Here is an 18,751-nt window from a genome sequence, read left to right as displayed (position 1 = left end):
ATCCTCGGTTTCCCCCCCTTTCCATAAAAATTTTCTTATTATTTTCTTTAACTCCTTGAAGAATTTCTCTGTTAACGTATTGGTAATGTCTGAAATAGGTATTGTATCCTTGGGAAAATGTTCATTTTAATACAGTTTATCCTTCCTATCAGTGTTAGTGGTAAGTCTTTCCAATGCTCTAAGTCGTCTTGTAATTTTTTCATTAGTGGATAATAATTGAGTTTATATAGATGGCCGAGGTTTTTATTTATTTGTATACCTAGGTATCGCATTGCTTGCGTTTGCCATCTGAATGGTGATTCTTTCTTAAATTTCAAGAAATCCGCATTATTCATTGGCATTGCTTCACTTTTATTTGCATTAATCATGTACCCCGACACTTCTCCATATTCCTTCAATTTCCTATGTATTTCTTTTATTGATATTTCTGGTTCTGCTAAGTATATTATAACGTCATCTGCAAATAGACTGATTTTATATTCCTTGTCTTTTATTTTTATCCCTTTTTATTTTCTGTTCTTATCAGTTCTGCTAGTGGTTTTATGGCTAACGCGAACAATAAGGGAGTTAGTGGGCATCCCTGCCTTGTTAATCTGCTTAAGTTAAATTGTTTTGATATATATCCATTTACTGTCACTTTCGTCAATGGCCCCTTATATAATGCTTTAATCCAATTAATATACTTCTCTGGTAAGCTGTATTTTTGTAGTACTTTGAATAAATAATTTCATTCTACTCTGTCAAAGGCCTTCTCTGCGTCTAAAGCAACTGCTACTGTTGGAGTTTTATTTCCTTCTACTGCATGAATTAAGTTAATGAATTTAAAGATATCATCTGTTCTTCGTCTTTTTTTAATAAATCCAGTTTGGTCTAGATTTACTATTTTTGGTACATAGTTGGCTAATCTGTGTTAAGTAACGATATTGGTCTATATGACGCTGGTGTGAGTGGATCTTTCCCTGTCTTTGGTATTACTGTAATTATTGCTGTTTTGCTTGAATCTGGTAAGCTTTGTGTTTTATCAATCTGGTGGATTATTTCCAAAAGGGGAGGAATTAATAAATCTTTAAATGTTTTATAGAATTCTATTGGGAATCCATCCTCTCCTGGTGTTTTATTGTTCGGTAGTTTTTTTATTATGTCCTGTATTTCTTCCATTTCAAATGGTTTTGTTAATTTATTTTGTTCCTCTGTTTGTAATTTCGGTAGTTCAATTGTTAAAAATTCATCTATTTTGTCTTCTTTCCCTTCGTTTTCAGTTTGATATAGTTGTTCGTAGAATTCTCTGAAGTTTTCATTAATCTCCGTTGGATTATATGTGATTTGCTTGTCTTTTTTCCTTAATGCCAATACCATTCTCTTAGTTTGTTCTGTCTTAAGCTGCCATGCTAGAATTTTGTGCGTTTTTTCCCCTAGTTCATAATATTTCTGTTTTGTCTTCATTATGTTCTTCTCCACCTTATATGTTTGTAGTGTTTCATATTTTATTTTTTTATCTGCCAATTCTCTTCTTTTAGTTGTGTCTTCTTTCATTGCTAATTCTTTTTCTATAATTGCTATTTCCCTTTCCAACTGCTCTGTTTCCTGATTGTAGTCCTTCTTCATCTTAGTTACATAACTTATTATTTGCCCTCTGATGAACGCTTTCATTGCGTCCCATAGTATAAACTTATCTTTCACTGATTCCGTATTTATTTCAAAGTACATTTTAATTTGTCGTTCAATGAATTCTCTAAAATCCTGCCTTTTAAGTAGCATGGAGTTTAATCTCCATCTATACATTCTTGGTGGGATGTCCTCTAACTCTATTGTCAATAACAGGGGTGAGTGGTCCGATAATAGTCTAGCTTTATATTCCGTTTTCCTAACTCTCTCTTGCATGCGAGCTGATAACAGGAATAGGTCTATTCTTGAGTATGTTTTATGTCTGTCCGAATAATATGAATATTCCTTTTCCTTTGGGTGTTGTTTCCTCCATATATCCAAAAGTTGCATTTCTTGCATAGATTTAATTATAAATTTGGTTACTTTGTTCTTTCTGTTAATTTTTTTCCCAGTTTTATCCATCTTTGAATCCAGATTAAGGTTGAAATCCCCTCCTATTAGTATATTCCCTTGCATGTCTGCTATCTTCAAAAAGATATCTTGCATAAATTTTTGATCTTCTTTAGGTGAATATACATTGAGTAAATTCCAAAATTCCAAATATATCTGACATTTTATCATTACATAATCTCCCTGCTGGATCTATTATTTCCTCTTCTATTTTGATTGGTACATTTTTATTGATTAATATAGCTACTCCTCTGGCTTTTGAATTATATGATGCTGCTGTTACATGTCCTATCCAATCTCTCTTTAATTTCTTGTGTTCCACTTCAGTTAAGTGTGTTTCTTGTACGAATGCTATATCAATTTTTTCTTTTTTCAGTAAATTTAACAGTTTCTTCCTTTTGATTTGGTTATGTATTCCATTATTATTTAAAGTCATATAGTTCAACATAGCCATTTCATACTTTGTTTATCTTTCCTCATCATCACCTTTCCTTCTTATCCATTTCTGCTTTGTTTTTTTTGAACATCGTATAAGACAACATTTCTAAAACATAAAATATTTCCATTATTCTCCTATCTAAAATTCCTTTAACCCCACTATCCCCTTCCCTTCCTGAGTTGCCCTTTGTCCCTTGTCGGGCAACCACATCTCCCCTCTCCATTTGGATTTGCGAATTCACTCGCAATCATCAACTGATTTCGCAGTGACCATAATTCTTCCCCACCCAGCCCCCCCCCAGAAAAGATTTTATTCTTCATATATAACAAAGGTCACTCTCTTAATTCCCTTCCTTAGTTCTTACCTATACTCTATTTTTTTTATATATACATACACACACACATATATATATATATATATATATATATATATATACACACCTATATACACACATACATATAGTTTGTGGTCATTTTTGTTCTCGTTACATGTCTTCATCTCTCTGTCTGTTTTGTAGTTGTTCTGCAAATTTTCGTGCTTCCTCCGGATCCAAGAATAGTCTGTTTTGCTGCCCTGGAATAACTATTTTAAGTACCGCTGGATACTTTAGCATAAATTTATATCCTTTTTTCCATAGGATCGTTTTTGCTGTATTAAACTCCTTCCTCTTCTTCAGGAGTTCAAAACTTATATCTGGATAGAAAAAAATTTTTTGACCTTTGTATTCTAGTGGTTTTTTGTCTTCTCTTATTTTCTTCATTGCTTTCTCCAATATATTTTCTCTTGTTGTGTATCTTAGGAATTTTACTAGAATGGATCTTGGTTTTTGTTGTGGTTGTGGTTTAGCGGCTAATGTGCCCTTTCTATTTCCATTTCTTCCTGTAATTCTGGTCTTCCTAGGATGCTGGGGATCCATTCTTTTATAAATTCTCTCATATTCTTGCCTTCTTCATCTTCCTTAAGGCCCGCTATCTTTATATTGTTTCTTCTATTATAATTTTCCATTATATCTATCTTCTGAGCTAACAGCTCTTGTGTCTCTAACTTTTTTATCAGATTCTTCTAATTTCTTTTTTAAGTCATCTACTTCCATTTCTATGGCTGTTTCCCGTTCTTCTACCGTGTCCACTCTTTTTCCTATATCTGACATGATCATCTCTAATCTATTTACTTTTTATTCTTCTTTTTATTTCACTGAATTCTTGTGATTGCCATTCTTTTACTGATTCCATATATTCTTTAAAAAAAATCCATGTACTTGCCCTTCCCTTCATCTTCCATTTCTCTGTGTTCTTCCTCTTCTTCTGAGTCCACTCCAGGATCTATGTCCTTTACCTCTGTCTCTTCTGGTTTTCTTGTTGGGTTGTTTGTTTTATTTTGTTGGGTATTTTTGGTCTTCTTATTTTTATTAGAAGTGTCTTGCTGCTGGTCTTCTTCCTCTGGGTTGATCATCTGTTGTTTCTTTGATTTCTTTTTACTCTCTTTCTTGTTCTCGTTATTTTCTATGTTTTCCTCTTACTGCTTTGTTGTGGTTGTCAATTTCAGCTGTGGAGATCGACTCCTCAGCTGGTTCCCCCCTCCCATCAGTGCGGTTGCGCACTTTTGTTTGGCTCTGTGAGCCATTTTTGTAGTCCCGAGTTCAGGGCTTCAACTGACCTTAGGGAGCGGGCTTCTCTCTCCACGGCAGGCCTCCTCGTACAGGTAAGGCCTTCACCTTCTTCTTCTGACGTCTTTTCTTCTTCCCGTTGCTTTTGGCTTTTCTTTCTTCGCTGTCATCTTCTCCACACCTTTACTTTCACTTTATTTTGGTTTTTGTGTTTGTGCCTTTGTTTTTTCACTGTCTTTTTTTAACTTTTCCGGAGAAGGCTGGAGTTCCCCGACCGGCCACTACTCCATCACGTGACTCCCCCTGAAGAGTTCATATCTCCATGCGCGTTAGCTTCAAAGACAAACTCGGAATATTTTAGGGATTGCTTTAGGAATTTGGAAAATGCTTCCATGTTCCTCCTCCCACTCCTGCACTTGCCCTGACTAAGAGACTGATTTTAAGTGCAAGGAAATCCCCTGAGTCTTCACCCAGAGACCTATAGACTCTTTTGCAAATGTAGATGGCATCTCCAAACCATCCAGTTGAGTTTTATCTCAGCTGAACCAGCAACTGATCTCTCCCCTTTTCTAATCATGGGGAAGTGTTGAGTCATTTTACAAGTTGCATTCTTAGGTTAAGTCGTTAGTTACCCCTCAACATGGCGTGAGATGTCAAACTGGAAAGTCTGCAGACCCTGTGATTGTAAGCAGTACACAAAAGTGCTGGAGAAACTCAACAGGGCAGATTTCAGATTTATTGTCAGAGTACCTACATGACATCACATACAACCCAGAGATTCTTTTTCCTGAAAGCCAGGCAGAATTACTACTTATTGGTAGTTGAAAGAAAAAAAAATGGACATGATATACACATGTAAACAAGTAAAGAAATGTAAACAAACTGACTGCCATGCACAGAGTCCTTAAACGAGTCCCTGATTGAGTTTGTCATTTAGGAAGGGGTAGCAGCTGTTCCTGAACCTGGTGTTGCGAGTCTTGAGGCGTCGAAACCTCTTCCCTAATGGTAGCTGCGAGAGCAGAGCGTGCACTGGATCTTTGATGACTGCTGTTGTTCTCTGATGGTGGTGGGGAGGGTTTTGCCTGTGATCAAAATCAGGATTTATTGTCATGAAGTCATGAAATTCGGTGTTTTCCGGCAGCATCAAAGTGTAAACATTCATATTATAACCATCTTAACACATTACTATATAGAAAAAAATATTGCATGAAAAGTAAGGCAGTGACTTGGGTTCATTGATTTTTCAGGAATCTGATGGCAGAGGGGAAGAAACTGTCCTTGTGCCATTGAGTGCTCGTCTTTAGGCTCCTGTACCTTTTTCCCTGATGGTAGCCAAGTGAAGAGGGCATGGTCTGGGTGGTGGGGGGTCTTTTGAGGATAAAGACACCACCTCCTGTAGATGTCCTCGGTGGAATGAAGTCTGGTGCCTGTGATGTCGCAGGCTGAGTTAGCAACCCTCTGGAGTTTATTCTTGTCCTGAGAGTTGGTGCCTCCATACCAGCCAGAATGCTCTCCACGGTACTCCTGTAGAAGTTTACGAGAGTCTTCAGTGACATACCGAACTGCCTTAGATACCTCGCAAAGTATAGCCTTCTTTGTGATTGCATCAACAGAACAGATCCTCGGTGTTGAAACTGAGTTGAGGACTGGGTTGTGTTCCCCTGACTTCCTCCTGATGTCCACAATCATCTCCTTGGTTTTCCTGGTGTTGAGCGTAAGGTTGTTGTTGTTACTCCATTCCATGAGCTGATCTATCTCCCTCCTGTACGCTTCCTCATTGCCGTTTGTGATTCTGCCAACAACTGTGGTGTCATCGGCAAGCATAGATGGCGTTGAAATGTGCCTGGCCACACAGTCGTGGGTGTATAATGAGTAGAGCAGTGGGCTAAGCACATATCCTTGGGTTGTACCTGAGGATCAGTGAGGAGACGACGTTGTTTCCAATTCATACTGATTGTGGTCTTCCGTTGAGAAACTCAAGGATCCAGTTGCAGAGTGGGGGTACAGAGGCCTAGAGTTTGTAGTTTCTTGACCCAGCATTGAGGGAATGATTGTATTGAAGGCTGAGCTGTAATCAATGAAGAGCAGCTGTATGTATGAATTGCTGTTTGTGAGGTGATCCAGAGCTGAGTGGAGCCTAGCGATATTGCATCTGCTGTGGAGCGATTGTGACGATGGGCTCATTGCAGAGGGTCCAGATCTTAACTTAGCTACATGTTAATTCTGGCCATGACAAGCCTCTCAAAGCATTTCATCACAGTAGAAGTTAGTGCGACTCGGCCGTCCACGTTTTCTGGGCTGCTGCATCTATAGGAAGCAATGATTGCTCTTGAAAGGAGAACAGATTTTGATGTTGCAAACGATTAACTTCAATTGGTTCTTTTCGTTTGATAATTAGCAGTGTGGTTGTGAAACAGCAATGGCCTAAAAGGAAAATAAAATAAGTGGCAGCTGATCTTCACACAGGAAAACTGCCCAAGCAGTGCCTTCTTGCTGACAGTGTGCAGTTACTCTCCATTTGCCAATTACTAGGAGTATTTAAAATCCATTTCATCCCTCAGAATGCTTCGGTACAGATTTGTATATTGTATTATCTTTTATGCAGAGAGATAAATAGCAATGTTGTTTGGGCTTTAGAAAAGAGAGAAATCACAATCCAGTACTTATTTGATGCTGTCAAAGTTTGTGGGTTTAACTCCCATTACAGAGGCTTCAGCTCAAAAATACAAGGAGGTGCTTCAGTATGAAGGAAGGGCTCTAGGAGTGCATTGTCGAGGCAGGGGTGCCCTGTGGAGGGAGGGTGCACTATCAAGGGTAGGGTGCAGAGTTGAGAGGAGTGTACTGTCGAGGGAGGGTTGCACTGTTGAGGGAGGGATGCACTATCAGGGGTAGGGTGCACAGTTGAGAGGAGTGTACTGTCGAGGGAAGACTACATGGTCGAGAGAGGGTTGCACTGTGGAGGAAGGGTGCACTATCAAGGGTAGGGTGCACAGTTGAGAGGAGTGTACTGTCGAGGGATGACTACACGGTCGAGGGAGGGATGCCCTGTGGAGGGAGGGTGCACTATCAAGGATAGGGTGCACAGTTGAGAGGAGTGTACTGTCGAGGGAAGACGACACGGTCGAGGGAGGGTTGCAATGTGGAGGAAGGGTGCACTATCAAGGGTAGGGTGCACAGTTGAGAGGAGTGTACTGTCGAGGGAGGGTTGCACTGTTGAGGGAGGGATGCACTATCAGGGGTAGGGTGCACAGTTGAGAGGAGTGTACTGTCGAGGGAAGACTACACGGTCGAGAGAGGGTTGCACTGTTGAGGGAGGGATGCACTATCAAGGGTACGGTGCACAGTTGAGAGGAGTGTACTGTCGAGGGAAGACTACACGGTCGCGGGAGGGTTGCACTGTTGAGGGAGGGATGAACTATCAAGGGTAGGATGCACAGTTGAGAAGAGTGTACTGTCGAGGGAAGACGACCCGGTCGAGGGAGGGTTGCACTGTGGAGGGAGGGAGGGAGGGATGCATTATCAAGGTTAGGGTGCACAGTTGAGAGGAGTTTACTGTCGAGGAAGAATGCATGGTCGAGGGAGGGCTGCCCTGTGGAGGGAGGGTGCACTATCAAGGGTAGTGTGCAGAGTTGAGAGGAGTGTACTGTCGATGGAAGACCACACAGTCGAGGGAGGGGTGCCCTGTGGACCGAGGAATGCACTATCAAGGGTAGGGTGCACAGTTGAGAGGAGTGTACAGTCGAGGGAAGACTACACGGTCGAGGGAGGGTTGCACTGTGGAGGGAGGGATTCACTATAAAGGTTAGGGTGCACAGTTCAGAAGAGTGTACTGTCGAGGTAAGACGACACGGTCGAGGGAGTGTTGCACTGTGGAGGGACGGATGCACTATCAAGGGTAGGGTGCAAGTTGAGAAGAGTGTACTGTCGAGAAGACTACACGGTCGAGGGAGGGTTGCACTGTGTGGGGAGGGGATGCACTATCAACGGTAGGGTGAACAGTTGAGAGGAGTGTACTGTCGAGGGAAGACTACACGGTCGAGGGAGGGTTGCCCTGTGGAGGGAGGGTGCACTATCAAGGGTAGGGTGCACAGTTGAGAGGAGTTTACTGTCGAGGGAAGACTGCATGGTCGAGGGAGGGCTGCCCTGTGGAGAGAGGGTGCACCATCAAGGGTAGGGTGCAGAGTTGAGAGGAGTGTACTGTCGAGGGAAGACTACACGGTCGAGGGTGGGTGCACTATCAAGGGTAGGGTGCACAGTTGAGAGCAGTGTACTGTCGAGGGAGTGTTGCACTGTGGAGGGAGGGATGCACTATCAAGGGTAGGGTGCAAGTAGAGACGAGTGTACTGTTGAGAAGACTACACGGTGGAGGGAGGGTTGCAATGTGGAGGAAGGGTGCACTATCAAGGGTAGGGTGCACAGTTGAGAGGAGTGTACTGTCGAGGGAGGGTTGCACTGTTGAGGGAGGGATGCACTATCAAGGGTAGGGTGCACAGTTGAGAGGAGTGTACTGTCGAGGGAAGACTACACGGTCGCGGGAGGGTTGCACTATCAAGGTTAGGATGCACAGTTGAGAGGAGTGTACTGTCGAAGGAAGACTACACAGTCGAGGGAGGGTTGCCCTGTGGAGAGAGGAATGCACTATCAAGGGTAGGATGCACAGTTGAGAAGAGTGTACTGTCGAGGGAAGACGACCAGGTCGAGGGAGGGTTGCACTGTGGAGGGAGGGATGCATTATCAAGGGTAGGGTGCACAGTTGAGAGGAGTTTACTGTTGAGGAAGAATGCATGGTCGAGGGAGGGCTGCCCTGTGGAGGGAGGGTGCACTATCAAGGGTAGTGTGCAGAGTTGAGAGGAGTGTACTGTCGAGGGATGACTACACGGTCGAGGGAGGGATGCCCTGTGGAGGGAGGGTGCACTATCAAGGATAGGGTGCACAGTTGAGAGGAGTGTACTGTCGAGGGAAGACGACACGGTCGAGGGAGGGTTGCAATGTGGAGGAAGGGTGCACTATCAAGGGTAGGGTGCACAGTTGAGAGGAGTTTACTGTCGAGGGAAGACTGCATGGTCGAGGGAGGGCTGCCCTGTGGAGAGAGGGTGCACCATCAAGGGTAGGGTGCAGAGTTGAGAGGAGTGTACTGTCGAGGGAAGACTACACGGTCGAGGGTGGGTGCACTATCAAGGGTAGGGTGCACAGTTGAGAGCAGTGTACTGTCGAGGGAGTGTTGCACTGTGGAGGGAGGGATGCACTATCAAGGGTAGGGTGCAAGTAGAGACGAGTGTACTGTTGAGAAGACTACACGGTGGAGGGAGGGTTGCAATGTGGAGGAAGGGTGCACTATCAAGGGTAGGGTGCACAGTTGAGAGGAGTGTACTGTCGAGGGAGGGTTGCACTGTTGAGGGAGGGATGCACTATCAAGGGTAGGGTGCACAGTTGAGAGGAGTGTACTGTCGAGGGAAGACTACACGGTCGCAGGAGGGTTGCACTATCAAGGTTAGGATGCACAGTTGAGAGGAGTGTACTGTCGAAGGAAGACTACACAGTCGAGGGAGGGTTGCCCTGTGGAGAGAGGGATGCACTATCAAGGGTAGGATGCACAGTTGAGAAGAGTGTACTGTCGAGGGAAGACGACCCGGTCGAGGGAGGGTTGCACTGTGGAGGGAGGGATGCATTATCAAGGGTAGGGTGCACAGTTGAGAGGAGTTTACTGTTGAGGAAGAATGCATGGTCGAGGGAGGGCTGCCCTGTGGAGGGAGGGTGCACTATCAAGGGTAGTGTGCAGAGTTGAGAGGAGTGTACTGTCGAGGGATGACTACACGGTCGAGGGAGGGATGCCCTGTGGAGGGAGGGTGCACTATCAAGGATAGGGTGCACAGTTGAGAGGAGTGTACTGTCGAGGGAAGACGACACGGTCGAGGGAGGGTTGCAATGTGGAGGAAGGGTGCACTATCAAGGGTTGGGTGCACAGTTGAGAGGAGTGTACTGTCGAGGGAGGGTTGCACTGTTGAGGGAGGGATGCACTGTGGAGGGAGGGAGGGAGGGAGGGATGCATTATCAAGGGTAGTGTGCAGAGTTGAGAGGAGTGTACTGTCGATGGAAGACCACACAGTCGAGGGAGGGGTGCCCTGTGGACCGAGGGATGCACTATCAAGGGTAGGGTGCACAGTTGAGAGGAGTGTACAGTCGAGGGAAGACTACACGGTCGAGGGAGGGTTGCACTGTGGAGGGAGGGATTCACTATAAAGGTTAGGGTGCACAGTTCAGAGGAGTGCACTGTCGAGGTAAGACGACACGGTCGAGGGAGTGTTGCACTGTGGAGGGACGGATGCACTATCAAGGGTAGGGTGCAAGTTGAGACGAGTGTACTGTCGAGAAGACTACACGGTCGAGGGAGGGTTGCACTGTGTGGGGAGGGGATGCACTATCAACGGTAGGGTGAACAGTTGAGAGGAGTGTACTGTCGAGGGAAGACTACACGGTCGAGGGAGGGTTGCCCTGTGGAAGGAGGGTGCACTATCAAGGGTAGGGTGCACAGTTGAGGAGTTTACTGTCGAGGGAAGACTGCATGGTCGAGGGAGGGCTGCCCTGTGGAGAGAGGGTGCACCATCAAGGGTAGGGTGCAGAGTTGAGAGGAGTGTACTGTCGAGGGAAGACTACACGGTCGAGGGTGGGTGCACTATCAAGGGTAGGGTGCACAGTTGAGAGCAGTGTACTGTCGAGGGAGTGTTGCACTGTGGAGGGAGGGATGCACTATCAAGGGTAGGTTGCAAGTAGAGACGAGTGTACTGTTGAGAAGACTACACGGTGGAGGGAGGGGGGGCGCTGTGGAGGGAGGGGGGGCGCTGTGGAGGGAGGGGGGCGCTGTGGAGGGAGGGGGGCGCTGTGGAGGGAGGGGGGCGCTGTGGAGGGAGGGGGGCGCTGTGGAGGGAGGGGGGCGCTGTGGAGGGAGGGGGGCGCTGTGGAGGGAGGGGGGCGCTGTGGAGGGAGGGGGGCGCTGTGGAGGGAGGGGGGCGCTGTGGAGGGAGGGGGGCGCTGTGGAGGGAGGGGGGCGCTGTGGAGGGAGGGGGGCGCTGTGGAGGGAGGGGGGCGCTGTGGAGGGAGGGGGGCGCTGTGGAGGGAGGGGGGCGCTGTGGAGGGAGGGGGGCGCTGTGGAGGGAGGGGGGCGCTGTGGAGGGAGGGGGGCGCTGTGGAGGGAGGGGGGCGCTGTGGAGGGAGGGGGGCGCTGTGGAGGGAGGGGGGGCGCTGTGGAGGGAGGGGGGGCGCTGTGGAGGGAGGGGGGGCGCTGTGGAGGGAGGGGGGCGCTGTGGAGGGAGGGGGGCGCTGTGGAGGGAGGGGGGCGCTGTGGAGGGAGGGGGGCGCTGTGGAGGGAGGGGGGCGCTGTGGAGGGAGGGGGGCGCTGTGGAGGGAGGGGGGCGCTGTGGAGGGAGGGGGGCGCTGTGGAGGGAGGGGGGCGCTGTGGAGGGAGGGGGGCGCTGTGGAGGGAGGGGGGCGCTGTGGAGGGAGGGGGGCGCTGTGGAGGGAGGGGGGCGCTGTGGAGGGAGGGGGGCGCTGTGGAGGGAGGGGGGCGCTGTGGAGGGAGGGGGGCGCTGTGGAGGGAGGGGGGCGCTGTGGAGGGAGGGGGGCGCTGTGGAGGGAGGGGGGCGCTGTGGAGGGAGGGGGGCGCTGTGGAGGGAGGGGGGCGCTGTGGAGGGAGGGGGGCGCTGTGGAGGGAGGGGGGCGCTGTGGAGGGAGGGGGGCGCTGTGGAGGGAGGGGGGCGCTGTGGAGGGAGGGGGGCGCTGTGGAGGGAGGGGGGCGCTGTGGAGGGAGGGGGGCGCTGTGGAGGGAGGGGGGCGCTGTGGAGGGAGGGGGGCGCTGTGGAGGGAGGGGGGCGCTGTGGAGGGAGGGGGGCGCTGTGGAGGGAGGGGGGCGCTGTGGAGGGAGGGGGGCGCTGTGGAGGGAGGGGGGCGCTGTGGAGGGAGGGGGGCGCTGTGGAGGGAGGGGGGCGCTGTGGAGGGAGGGGGGCGCTGTGGAGGGAGGGGGGCGCTGTGGAGGGAGGGGGGCGCTGTGGAGGGAGGGGGGCGCTGTGGAGGGAGGGGGGCGCTGTGGAGGGAGGGGGGCGCTGTGGAGGGAGGGGGGCGCTGTGGAGGGAGGGGGGCGCTGTGGAGGGAGGGGGGCGCTGTGGAGGGAGGGGGGCGCTGTGGAGGGAGGGGGGCGCTGTGGAGGGAGGGGGGCGCTGTGGAGGGAGGGGGGCGCTGTGGAGGGAGGGGGGCGCTGTGGAGGGAGGGGGGCGCTGTGGAGGGAGGGGGGCGCTGTGGAGGGAGGGGGGCGCTGTGGAGGGAGGGGGGCGCTGTGGAGGGAGGGGGGCGCTGTGGAGGGAGGGGGGCGCTGTGGAGGGAGGGGGGCGCTGTGGAGGGAGGGGGGCGCTGTGGAGGGAGGGGGGCGCTGTGGAGGGAGGGGGGCGCTGTGGAGGGAGGGGGGCGCTGTGGAGGGAGGGGGGCGCTGTGGAGGGAGGGGGGCGCTGTGGAGGGAGGGGGGCGCTGTGGAGGGAGGGGGGCGCTGTGGAGGGAGGGGGGCGCTGTGGAGGGAGGGGGGCGCTGTGGAGGGAGGGGGGCGCTGTGGAGGGAGGGGGGCGCTGTGGAGGGAGGGGGGCGCTGTGGAGGGAGGGGGGCGCTGTGGAGGGAGGGGGGCGCTGTGGAGGGAGGGGGGCGCTGTGGAGGGAGGGGGGCGCTGTGGAGGGAGGGGGGCGCTGTGGAGGGAGGGGGGCGCTGTGGAGGGAGGGGGGCGCTGTGGAGGGAGGGGGGCGCTGTGGAGGGAGGGGGGCGCTGTGGAGGGAGGGGGGCGCTGTGGAGGGAGGGGGGCGCTGTGGAGGGAGGGGGGCGCTGTGGAGGGAGGGGGGCGCTGTGGAGGGAGGGGGGCGCTGTGGAGGGAGGGGGGCGCTGTGGAGGGAGGGGGGCGCTGTGGAGGGAGGGGGGCGCTGTGGAGGGAGGGGGGCGCTGTGGAGGGAGGGGGGCGCTGTGGAGGGAGGGGGGCGCTGTGGAGGGAGGGGGGCGCTGTGGAGGGAGGGGGGCGCTGTGGAGGGAGGGGGGCGCTGTGGAGGGAGGGGGGCGCTGTGGAGGGAGGGGGGCGCTGTGGAGGGAGGGGGGCGCTGTGGAGGGAGGGGGGCGCTGTGGAGGGAGGGGGGCGCTGTGGAGGGAGGGGGGCGCTGTGGAGGGAGGGGGGCGCTGTGGAGGGAGGGGGGCGCTGTGGAGGGAGGGGGGCGCTGTGGAGGGAGGGGGGCGCTGTGGAGGGAGGGGGGCGCTGTGGAGGGAGGGGGGCGCTGTGGAGGGAGGGGGGCGCTGTGGAGGGAGGGGGGCGCTGTGGAGGGAGGGGGGCGCTGTGGAGGGAGGGGGGCGCTGTGGAGGGAGGGGGGCGCTGTGGAGGGAGGGGGGCGCTGTGGAGGGAGGGGGGCGCTGTGGAGGGAGGGGGGCGCTGTGGAGGGAGGGGGGCGCTGTGGAGGGAGGGGGGCGCTGTGGAGGGAGGGGGGCGCTGTGGAGGGAGGGGGGCGCTGTGGAGGGAGGGGGGCGCTGTGGAGGGAGGGGGGCGCTGTGGAGGGAGGGGGGCGCTGTGGAGGGAGGGGGGCGCTGTGGAGGGAGGGGGGCGCTGTGGAGGGAGGGGGGCGCTGTGGAGGGAGGGGGGCGCTGTGGAGGGAGGGGGGCGCTGTGGAGGGAGGGGGGCGCTGTGGAGGGAGGGGGGCGCTGTGGAGGGAGGGGGGCGCTGTGGAGGGAGGGGGGCGCTGTGGAGGGAGGGGGGCGCTGTGGAGGGAGGGGGGCGCTGTGGAGGGAGGGGGGCGCTGTGGAGGGAGGGGGGGCGCTGTGGAGGGAGGGGGGCGCTGTGGAGGGAGGGGGGCGCTGTGGAGGGAGGGGGGCGCTGTGGAGGGAGGGGGGCGCTGTGGAGGGAGGGGGGCGCTGTGGAGGGAGGGGGGCGCTGTGGAGGGAGGGGGGCGCTGTGGAGGGAGGGGGGCGCTGTGGAGGGAGGGGGGCGCTGTGGAGGGAGGGGGGCGCTGTGGAGGGAGGGGGGCGCTGTGGAGGGAGGGGGGCGCTGTGGAGGGAGGGGGGCGCTGTGGAGGGAGGGGGGCGCTGTGGAGGGAGGGGGGCGCTGTGGAGGGAGGGGGGCGCTGTGGAGGGAGGGGGGCGCTGTGGAGGGAGGGGGGCGCTGTGGAGGGAGGGGGGCGCTATCAAGGCTAGGGTGCACAGTTGAGAGGAGTGTACTTTCGAGGGAAGAATACACTGTCGAGGGAGGGTTGTCCTGTGGTGGGAGGCATGCACTATCAAGGGTAGGGTGCACATTTGAGAGGAGTCTACTGTCGTGGGAATACTACACAGTCGAGGGAGGTTTGCACTGTTGAGGGAGGGATGCACTATCAAGGGTAGGGAGCACAGTTGAGAGGAGTGTACTGTCGAGGGAAGACTACACGGTCGAGGGAGGGTTGCACTATCAAGGGTAGGGTGCACTGTTGAGAGGAGTGTACTGTCGAGGGAAGACCACACAGTCGAGGGAGGGGTGCACTATCAATGGTAAGGAGCATATTTGAGAGGAGTCTACTGTCGTGGGAATACTACACAGTCGAGGGAGGTTTGCACTGTTGAGGGAGGGATGCACTATCAAGGGTAGGGAGCACAGTTGAGAGGAGTGTACTGTCGAGGGAAGACTACACGGTCGAGGGAGGGTTGCACTGTTGAGGGAGGGATGCACTATCAAGGGTTGGGTGCACTTTTGAGAGGAGTGTACTGACGAGGGAAGACTACACGGTCGAAGGTGGGTGCACTATCAAGGGTACGGTGCACAGTTGAGAGGAGTGTACTGTTGAGGGGAGACTACACGGTCGAGGGAGGGTTGCACTGTGGAGGTAGGGATTCACTATCAAGGTTAGGGTGCACAGTTGAGAGGGGTGTACTGTCGAGGGAAGACTACACGGTCAAGGGAGGGTTGCACTGTTGAGGGAGGGATGCACTATCAAGTGTAGGGTGCAAGCTGAGACGAGTGTACTGTCGAGTAAATACTACACGGTTGAGAGAGGGTTGCACTGTTGAGGGAGGGTTGCACTATCAATGGTAAGGAGCATATTTGAGAGGAGTCTACTGTCGTGGGAATACTACACAGTCGAGGGAGGTTTGCACTGTTGAGGGAGGGATGCACTATCAAGGGTTGGGAGCACAGTTGAGAGGAGTGTACTGTCGAGGGAAGACTACACGGTCAAGGGAGGGTTGCACTGTTGAGGGAGGGATGCACTATGAAGTGTAGGGTGCAAGCTGAGACGAGTGTACTGTCGAGTAAATACTACACGGTTGAGAGAGGGTTGCACTGTTGAGGGAGGGTTGCACTATCAATGGTAAGGAGCATATTTGAGAGGAGTCTACTGTCGTGGGAATACTACACAGTCGAGGGAGGTTTGCACTGTTGAGGGAGGGATGCACTATCAAGGGTTGGGAGCACAGTTGAGAGGAGTGTACTGTCGAGGGAAGACTACACGGTCAAGGGAGGGTTGCACTGTTGAGGGAGGGATGCACTATCAAGTGTAGGGTGCAAGTTGAGACGAGTGTACTGTCGAGCAAATACTACACGGTTGAGAGAGGGTTGCACTGTTGAGGGAGAGTTGCACTATCAAGGGTAGGTTTCAGAGTTGAGAGGAGTACTGTCGAGGGAAGACTACACGGTCGAGGGTGGGTGCACTATCAATGGTAAGGAGCATATTTGAGAGGAGTCTACTGTCGTGGGAATACTACACAGTCGAGGGAGGTTTGCACTGTTGAGGGAGGGATGCACTATCAAGGGTAGGGAGCACAGTTGAGAGGAGTGTACTGTCGAGGGAAGACTACACGGTCGAGGGAGGGTTGCACTGTTGAGGGAGGGATGCACTATCAAGGGTTGGGTGCACTTTTGAGAGGAGTGTACTGACGAGGGAAGACTACACGGTCGAAGGTGGGTGCACTATCAAGGGTACGGTGCACAGTTGAGAGGAGTGTACTGTTGAGGGGAGACTACACGGTCGAGGGAGGGTTGCACTGTGGAGGTAGGGATTCACTATCAAGGTTAGGGTGCACAGTTGAGAGGAGTGTACTGTCGAGGGAAGACTACACGGTCAAGGGAGGGTTGCACTGTTGAGGGAGGGATGCACTATCAAGTGTAGGGTGCAAGTTGAGACGAGTGTACTGTCGAGCAAATACTACACGGTTGAGAGAGGGTTGCACTGTTGAGGGAGGGTTGCACTATCAAGGGTAGGTTTCAGAGTTGAGAGGAGTACTGTCGAGGGAAGACTACACGGTCGAGGGTGGGTGCACTATCAAGGGTAGTGTGCAAGTTGAGATGAGTGTACTGTTGAGAAGACTACACGGTCGAGGGTGGGTGCACTATCAAGGGTAGTGTGCAAGTTGAGATGAGTGTACTGTTGAGAAGACTACACGGTCGAGGGAGGGTTGTCCTGTGGTGGGAGGCATGCACTATCAAGGGTAGGATGCACAGTTGGGAGGAGTGTACTGTTGAGGGAAGAATACACAGTCAAGGGAGGGCTGCCCTGTGGTGGGAGGGATGCACTATCAAGGTTGGTGTGCACAGTTGAGAGGAGTGTACTCTCGAGGGAAGACTACAAGGTCGAGGGAGGGTTGCACAGTTGAGAGGAGTGTACTGTCCAGTGAAGACGACAAGGTCGAGGGAGGGGTGCCCTGTGGTGGGAGGGTGCACTATCAAGGCTAGGGTGCACAGTTGACTGGAGTGTACTGTCGAGGGAAGGCTACACGGTCGAGGGAGAATTCCCCTGTGGAGGGAGTGTGCACTATCAAGGGTAGGGTGCACAGTTGAGAGGAGTGTAATGTCGAGGGAAGACTACACGGTCGAGGGTGGTGTGCCCTGTGGTGGAAGGGATGCACTATCTAGGGTAGGGTGCTCAGTTGAGAGGAGTGTCATGTCGAGGGAAGACTACACGGTCGAGGGAGGGATGCACTATCAAGGGTAGGGTGAACATTTGAGAGGTGTTTACTGTCGAGGGAAGACTACACGGTCGAGGGAGGATACACTATTAAAGTTTTTGTCTTTTAATCATGTTAAACCCAGGTAGACATGAAAGGACCAAGAGATCCAAGCACAATCCCCGGGCACTATTTACTCCCCAGGTTATTTGGTTAGTATTGCATTGCCATTTGTGTGAGTTTGCTGTGTGCAAATTGGACATTGCAATTCCTAGAAGAACAGTGACCACACTTGAAAAGTACTTCATTGGCTTTAAGTGCTTTCACATCCCCCAAAAAGGATGTAAAATTTGCTATGTGAAGGTTGCTATATAAAAACAAGTCTTTATTTAAACAGGTAAATTCCAATCAGTCTAGCAATTAGCATAATGCTATTGCCAAGCTAGCAACCTCAGTTTGAATCTGGCGCCCTCTGGAAGGAGTTTGTACATTCTCCCTGTGTCTGCGTGGGTTTCCTCTGGATCTCCATTTTCATCCCACCCTTTAAAACGTACCGGGGAGGGGGTTTGTAGGTTAATTGCACGGGCTCGTGGGCCAAAAGGGCCTGTTACCATGCTGGGTGTCTAAATATAAATTTTATTTGGACTTGATAAAAGCAGATCCTCATACTTACAGCAATAGCCACTTTGATTAGTTCTCTATCCGCGGATTTATTCTGCAGGGGGAGGGTTAATTCAAGTCAGTGTGTGACAGGAATGCAATGCCGTGAATTACACATAATGGGAACATTAATCTTTGCTGCACACTGTGGTAACACTGATGCGCACAGAGGCCATTGCCCATCAAACCACTAAACAATCAATAGGAACACAGGAACAACTAACAGCACAATGAGCTGACCTCAAGGGTCAGTTACACTCAGTGAGTCCTCAGAGGCAAATATACCATGGTCAAAACTGGGCCGCATGATGGGGAAAAAAAACCACTGGTCTGATTGTGTTGGCAACTGAAGAATCAATGCCTTTGACACGGAGAGGTCAGAATGATTGACATGTTGAGTCTTTCTGCAGGATTCCGCTCATAAAGCTCACACCCATTCTATGAGTGGGGAATCTATTGGCTCTTTGTTCATTCATCCTTGCACAAAACCATCCTCAGCCTGACAGGGCAGACAGACTTGGGAATCCTGTTCCACTCAGTCTCAAGTTCACTGTAAATGCCATCCGTTACATGGTCTTCTCGTCACCGGAGGCAATAAAAGCAGCAGGAATCACTCAGCCTCATCCAACGTGCATATGTGCTCGGCCCCTTTTAAAAGCGATTCAATTAGTTTTTTTTTCCCCCATTCAAGGATTTCGAGTTTGTCTATTCAAACTAAATTAAAATCATTCATCACTCCAAGCCCACCTCCCCTCCATCCCCAACTCCTGTCAAATGTCACTGTTGGCCATTCACATGCCCTGCTGGTCTCGGTGAAGGGTGGGAATTGGGGGATGGTCTGATGAATGGATCCTTTTGGAAGAGTGGCAATACTCATTATCAAACCTCGGCGGGATCCAATCTCCCACGGTGGGACAATGCACTGTGTTTCCATAGTAGCAACAGACAAGTGGATGTCAAGGCTTATTTTATCACTGTTTAGGGTTTGCAGCTAACCATGGAATGCATTTGTTTGCAATCAATTTAATATTCAATAACAGCTCTTTAGACCCACTCACCCCCCTCCTCCCCCC

The 18,751-nt window shown here is 52.0% G+C and overlaps 2 protein-coding genes across 2 annotated transcripts in view; one reads left to right on the top strand and one right to left on the bottom strand.

Moving 5' to 3' along the window:
* LOC138749191 (spermatogenesis-associated protein 22) overlaps positions 1 to 18,751 on the bottom strand; it is a 204,905-nt gene that overhangs the window by 6,771 nt on the left and 179,383 nt on the right. The window lies entirely within an intron of this gene.
* The window catches only part of LOC138749194 (LHFPL tetraspan subfamily member 7 protein), a 237,944-nt gene that overhangs the window by 179,302 nt on the left and 39,891 nt on the right, over positions 1 to 18,751 (top strand). The gene's annotated exons all lie outside the window — the stretch shown is intronic.

Source organism: Narcine bancroftii, chromosome 14, assembly GCF_036971445.1.
Source record: "Narcine bancroftii isolate sNarBan1 chromosome 14, sNarBan1.hap1, whole genome shotgun sequence".
Taxonomy (NCBI): domain Eukaryota; kingdom Metazoa; phylum Chordata; class Chondrichthyes; order Torpediniformes; family Narcinidae; genus Narcine; species Narcine bancroftii.
This window is presented reverse-complemented; position numbering and strand designations above follow the sequence as displayed.